At 33.9% G+C, this 6,625-nt stretch overlaps 1 pseudogene; it reads left to right on the top strand.

The window, feature by feature from the left end:
- The first annotated feature begins 210 nt into the window (after positions 1-210).
- Positions 211-5,746, top strand: LOC141703353 (WPP domain-associated protein-like; annotated as a pseudogene).
- Positions 5,747-6,625: the final 879 nt, after the last annotated feature.

Raw genomic sequence — 6,625 nt, 5'->3', positions numbered from 1 at the left:
ACATTCCAAAATTTACTCCCGCTCATTCTTCCTTGTACATCGTACACCAACAACTAAAGACTTCTCAAAAAAAACTAAAGACTTCTCAACAAAACTACTTAAACTGCTTTTGTATCTATAACCTCGTAAACCCTAAAACCCCAATTTAGAAACACCTTAAAACTCTTTTTTAAACGAACTCAACCACTAAATTGATCTAATTTGCGAGATTTTTCGAATCTAATTGAGTGTTGATTTGCTTTTTTCGTCTCAGATTCTCTATTTACAGCGCTGTAAGTTTCCAATTTGTTCACTTTTTTTAGCTTAATTGTGTTTTTCTCTCTTTTTGATTTGGTTATGTATGTGACTATGTTTTGACATATTTGTTAATACTGTAGTTACTGGTATCTCGATAAATGAATATTCGATAAATAAATATTCAATTTCTCGTTAAATGAACAATTTAGTACCACTTTCTAACATAACAGGGATAGTGTATTTTAATGAATAATTTCGATGAATAAAATTCTTCGGTTTGGAGTGTATTTATTCATCAAGATCAAGATTTATTTAACTGTAATATGTGCTAGAGCTAAAATGTTGGATTAGTAGTTACTAAATTTTGATTAGGAAGTGATAAATGTGTTTTTTTTGTGTTCTCAGTTTATAGATACTATAGGATGGAGAGTCAAGAGATGTTGAATTATGTGATAGTTTCAAATGGTAGCGGTACTAAGTGTAATGATGGGTTAGAGAGAGGGGGAAGTTGTGGTGTAAAAGGAAGCGGAGATGTGGATGTTGACTTTTTAGATGATTTGGATTCGTATTGGGAAGATGTTAATGAGCGCTTGTTTATTTCGAGGATGGTGAGTGATTCTGTTATAAAAGGTATGGTTACCGGTGTTGAACAGTTGGCGGAGGATAAAGTAGCTGCGAAAGAATTGGAGCTGGCTAATTTGAAGGGGTCTTTGAGTTTGTCTTGTGGGTGTGTGAATGAAATTGGGTTTGTGAGCAGGAAATTGTGGATAATGGGAAGAATTTGAGCTTGACAAATGGTTATGTGGAGCATGAGAAAATGAGAGAATCGTTTATTAGCTTGAAAGGTACTGCAAGGGAGCAGTTGGATAAGCTTAAGAAAGAAATTGATGGTGTTAGAGGGTGCAATTCAATGAAGAAGATCAGTTCTAGTTCGGAATTGGTGGGATTAAGTGGCATTTTGGTGGGAAATGGGAATGAAAGTTTGATTGGTGTAGATAAAACAGTAGATGTTTTAAATGGGACCTTGGAAACCATTTTCAAGCACTTTGATAATATGCTTAATTTGTCCAATATATCTGTTAGTGAGTTGCGGCAGGACCAAGAGTTTCAAAGGGATCTTGAAGCGATGGTGATGAGGAGTGTTATTGAAAGTAGCAATAAGGAATTTGAAGAGAAACTGCAAGAGCGAAAACCTAAGTTTTCTCAAAGTCAAAGTGAGGAATGGCTTGAGAAGTTCAATGAAATTTCAAATTTGCGCAAAGAGCTAGAAGTTGTTGTAAAGTTGCTTGGCAGCCATGAAACTGAACATCTAGTTTCTTATGCTTCTGTTGATTCTGAACATTCTCATCGGAAGGGTTTAAACAATCTTGCGTCCTTTCAAACTACACATCGGGAAGGAAATGGTTTTGTGGATGAACCTGAAGCCGATCTGACTGATCTCTTTGATGCTTCTAGGTTTAAGCACATGGATAGAGATGGACTGGAGAAACATGTTGCCATTATGATGAGGAATTCTAAAAGGGAACATGAGTCCATTGTGCAGCGCATGACCGAAGATTATATTAATTTGAAGGGTAAATACTTGAACAAAATGGGCTCATCTTTACCAATCAGGAAGGATAAAGAATTTGACATATTGAAGAGAAAGGTTGCAGAAGTTATATTAAAATTGATGGTATCTTTGCTGATAATGAGAACCTTTATGCATTAGAAAGAACACTTTTAGCTGTTTAAAGATGGGGTTGACAAGCTTCTTTCAGAAAATCGAGAACTTAAAGACTTTGTAATTGATAAGAATAATGAAGCGAACTCTTTGTCTTCTCAAGTTTCAGATGCTGCTGAGAAGATCTTGCAACATTCATTATCTGAGGAAATCTTTTCCACTTGGTAGCAAATTTAACTTCCTCAATAGAAGATGCAAGCAATGAAACTTTTGTTCGTGAGGAGGTATATAAATGTGTTTTAATGGAGCTGAGTGGCCACATCCAATTTAACCAAGAAAAATTGGAGAGTAAATCTATTGAATATACTCACCGGTATCAGCATGAGGACTCAGAAATTGAATTACTGATTATGCAACAGATAGGTGAAGTAGTGTTGAGAGAAAGCATAAAGGATGCTTCCAGACAACTTAAAGAATTATACCAAGTATACTTGGTTGAAAACAATAATCGAGTTTCTCTTGAGATGGAATGCTTAGAGAGAGAGAAGAATCTCAGACTGGAAGTAGAAGAAAACAAAAAATTTAAGCAAGAAGCAGTGTCACTGGCAGTACTGATGGAAGAGAAAGATAAGTTAGCAAAGGAACTGTCTGTGACATTAGCGAAGAAAACTGAGCAGTTTGACCTTAAATTTCAGGAGCTTAACGAGTTGAGAGATTACACCAAAAAGCAACAACAAAAAATCTCAGACACCTGTTTAGAAATTGATCGAGCAAAGTGTGAGTTGAAGAAGGCTTCGGAACAGATTGAAGTAAATGAGATGGAAATAAAGAGCTTGGAAAAGCATATTAAACTACAAATGCAAAATCTGGAGGAGGCTAATAAATTGCAAAAGGCATTTAATGCACTAAGCGAGGTGAGGCAGAATGATTTATTATTGCTCAAGGCAAAAGAAAAGACCGAGAGGGAACAAATGCAAGCCATAAATCTTTTGCTGATGTGATGTCAAAGAAATTTACTCAATTGGAACACAAAGTAGCTAAGGATATCAATTTAAACTATTCAAGGTATTTCGTTTTTATTTTTTTGCTTGCTTATATTAATATTCTTGAATATTCACTATTTAATGGTCATTAAATTCTAAACATGTTATATTGTATTGCCTTTAGAGAAACATATGTTTGTGTATTAAGAAGATAGTGCTGTAATTTTTCAGGTTGGTGTACTCAAAATCTCAGCTAGATTCTCTTGTTGAGAAAGCTAGTGTACTTACAAAAGCGGGATTGCAGTACAAACAGAAGCTTGACAAGAGATGTTCTGATCTTAAAACAGCTGAGGCGGAGGTACTATCTCATCTTAAAAATCCATGGATGGCACACCTCTTTTTGCACACCTCTTTTCTTATTAAGCAGAAGCAATATGGATTGCAGAATTACTTCTAAGCTTTAAACTATATATTTCAAAAACCTTTCTATTTATTAATGTACGATTTATTTGGGTCTATCAACATGGTAAGGTGTTGCATTTTTGGATTTAATTAAGGAAATTGTTAAAAAATCGTTGACATGATAGAGACTGTAATTACAAATGATTAGTTCTAATAACGCAACTTACTATTTCCAAAGGCACAAGCCTGAAGCAACAGATCTATCCTGAAACTGAAGTTTATTACAAATTGATATTTCCCTTGAATATACTGTATAATGTGTGTAAAATCCTTCTTTCGATGTGCTTCTTCAGCATTGTGACTGTGATAAATGTTTTATTGATTAAATATGCAAAATAAGAGGCTAATTTTACATGTTGGTTCAGCTCATATTTTTTTTTTATGTTGCACCATTCTTGCCGTCTTATATTTGTTAGAAATTTACTAGAGCATTTTGCATGGTAAAAGTGAGTGTTCTGTTCCTTTATTCATAAACAGGTACATGCAGTTATATACGGTATAGTGAGATGATAGCTAGTCTCGAGCTTATATTTATTTATAATACACCTCACATGCAAAGCATTCTTGATAATTCTCTGCACCTATTAAAATCAAGCCATGAATAATTTTTTACAAAGGGTATGATGTGTGTACTATGCGATTTATATATGTCGTCGAGTTATATATCAATATTCAATCAAATGCCCTTATTCGTGGAATACATTCTTCGGTGTGGTACTTGCGAAATTAACTCATGCCCTGCTAAATTTTTTTTGATTCTTTAACAATAAATTGCTGTAGAAGCCTAGAAGCACAATATTATTGTACCATAGCAGAAATAACTGTAGCAGGGAAGACTGGAAGCCTACATGTCATGTTATCTCTAATTATCATATATTTGTAAGGAAGTGGATTTTTTTTAGAAATTTATCATATATTTTTTTAAATTCTTAATTAAGTAGTGAAACATACGAGTGAATTTGATTTTTTTTTTTTTTTGCATCCCATTTCTTTACCATAGTCTCTTTCCATACAGGTTGATCTTCTTGGGGATGAAGTGGAAGAACTTTTAGGTCTTCTTGAAAAGATATACATAGCACTTGATCATTATTCTCCGGTATTGCAACATTATCCTGGGGTAAGATGGATTTTCACTTGTCTCTCTAATGAAAACAACCTTTATTTTGCTTAATGATTTTATCGCACAAAAACAGGCATAAAACACTAATTTACTCTATATCTAGTCAAAAAAAGTATTCCCTTCAGAGCAATGACTAATTTCTTGACATTGTCTGTGTAATTCACTCCATACCTTTCCCAAACAAAAAAAGGCATCTGAATAATATGTAAATAAGTAGTTTATAATCTCCGGTAATATTGAGGGACTTGGATTAGATTAGCTGGACCAATTCATTTACTTGTGCTTGATGATATTCCAATTTAGGTTATACTATTTTACTTCAACTCCCTTGATATTCTCCTTACATATCTACTATGCACAATTTGCAAGATTGTTGAATTGGGCAATTACTTGCACATAAGGAGACAAGGAGTCCTTTTAGAATATTCTCCTTGTACATATTAAATTTCGTATAGATAATCTGATTTTGATATCTGTTTTGGTTTTGGATTGCTTACTCTTACAGATTATTGAAATTCTGAAAGTGGTAAGAAGAGAATTAAGTGGAGAAACCAGCAAGTCAGTTTGATGTTTTTGCCCAGTAAGTTTGCTAAGTATTTGCTTTATCTCTATAAAACTGGAGAGTTGGACATATGAGGGAGGTTTTGTATGTAAGTTTCCAAAATCAATTATCAGAGAAAGATGATCTGTTTGGCTTTCTATTATCACCTTGAATAATATTTGCACGAAAAGCCTGATGATATTAGACATTCAAATTTTGAAAGAAATTTATTTTGAGCATATTAAGCAAAAGATGAATTTCTTGTAAAATGTAAAGGACAAAAGAGTAAGAGCTTTTAGATATGTTTTCTAACTTTCAATGAGTTGATACTGACGAGATGTACATAACAGGTGACGCTGATGGAGTTGTGTACTGTACTGTACTTTAGGGGGCTGGTAGGCAACTAAACATAAGTACCTATTAAACAAACCCAAACAGCACATCAGATTTGACTAGAAGCCAGTTGAGTAGCCATTTTTGTAAAGGCGAGTCTACGTTTAATACAGTTTGGAGGTTATATTGTTATACCGTATAGGCAGACCTTGAGTTTTTGTTATCAGACCGTGAAGAACCAGAAGTCTATATTAAGCAGGTTCTTTTATTTCTGATGTATGTCCATATTTAAATCTATCTGTAGGCGTTGATGTAAAGTTACTCTCTAGTGCAGCTATACAAAAGAATATAGGTTTCCTTTTTAACCTATTTCTTGTTAGTACAATAGGTTATCCATTTGTTAATCATATTATTCCAAATTTCCATGTAGATTTTAATTTTACATGCAACTGCAGTAGCTGATTTATAGGCTAATAGCTGAACAGAAAAGTCTTGTATCAGGGTGCCTTGAAAGTGTGAGATAAATGATGTGTTATGCAGGCAAAGTAAAGGAATGTCACAAGAAGCTCAGTGTCATGTTTGTTCACTTGGGCTGTTATTTAGGAATTCGGTCGTGTCAATATATTTCGAGAGGAAACGTGGTTTGAAGGCTTTTACTCGACTCTAATTAGTTGTTGGAAGCTTTTTTTTTTACACCTGCCTTTTTAAGAATCCAACTGGTGAAGTTGTCCTAACAAGGGATAGGTGGAGCTAAATTGGAATTTACTCGCTATAAATGTGCTTGCGTTAAGAAATATAAGTAACTTATTGAAGTACGACTAAATTGAACTTTGTGTAATCATATTGTTGGTTAAATATAGGAGTACTTTACATCATATTTTAGGAACTCTGTCGTTGTCTTTAATTCATCCATTAAAAGTAGGCGCTCCGTCGTTTTGCGGTTAATTCATCCGCTAAAAGTCGAGAGAGAAAGGGTATAATCAATTTCTTTGCTCCTAGATGGGGCTGGCAAGCTTTTTTCGGAAAATAGAGAACCTATAAATTTCCCAACTGATAAGAATACTGAAGTGAACTCTCCGTTGTCTCGAGTTTTAAATGCTGCTGAGAAAATCCTGCAACATTCATTATCTGAAATCTTTTTAGTTAGCAAATCTAGGTTAGTTAATGGAAGAAAATATCTTTTTTTTTAAAAAGAAAGAAAATCATTAGTGGAATATGCAATCACTGAAAGTTTGTTGGCAAGCGAATTTTAAATGTCTTTTAACCAAGTTTAGTGGCCCCGTCAT

The sequence above is a fragment of the Apium graveolens genome, unplaced genomic scaffold (genome assembly GCF_009905375.1).
Source record: "Apium graveolens cultivar Ventura unplaced genomic scaffold, ASM990537v1 ctg6556, whole genome shotgun sequence".
NCBI classification, from domain to species: domain Eukaryota; kingdom Viridiplantae; phylum Streptophyta; class Magnoliopsida; order Apiales; family Apiaceae; genus Apium; species Apium graveolens.
Note: the sequence above shows the minus strand (reverse complement) of the source record. Positions and strands in the feature narration are given on the sequence as shown.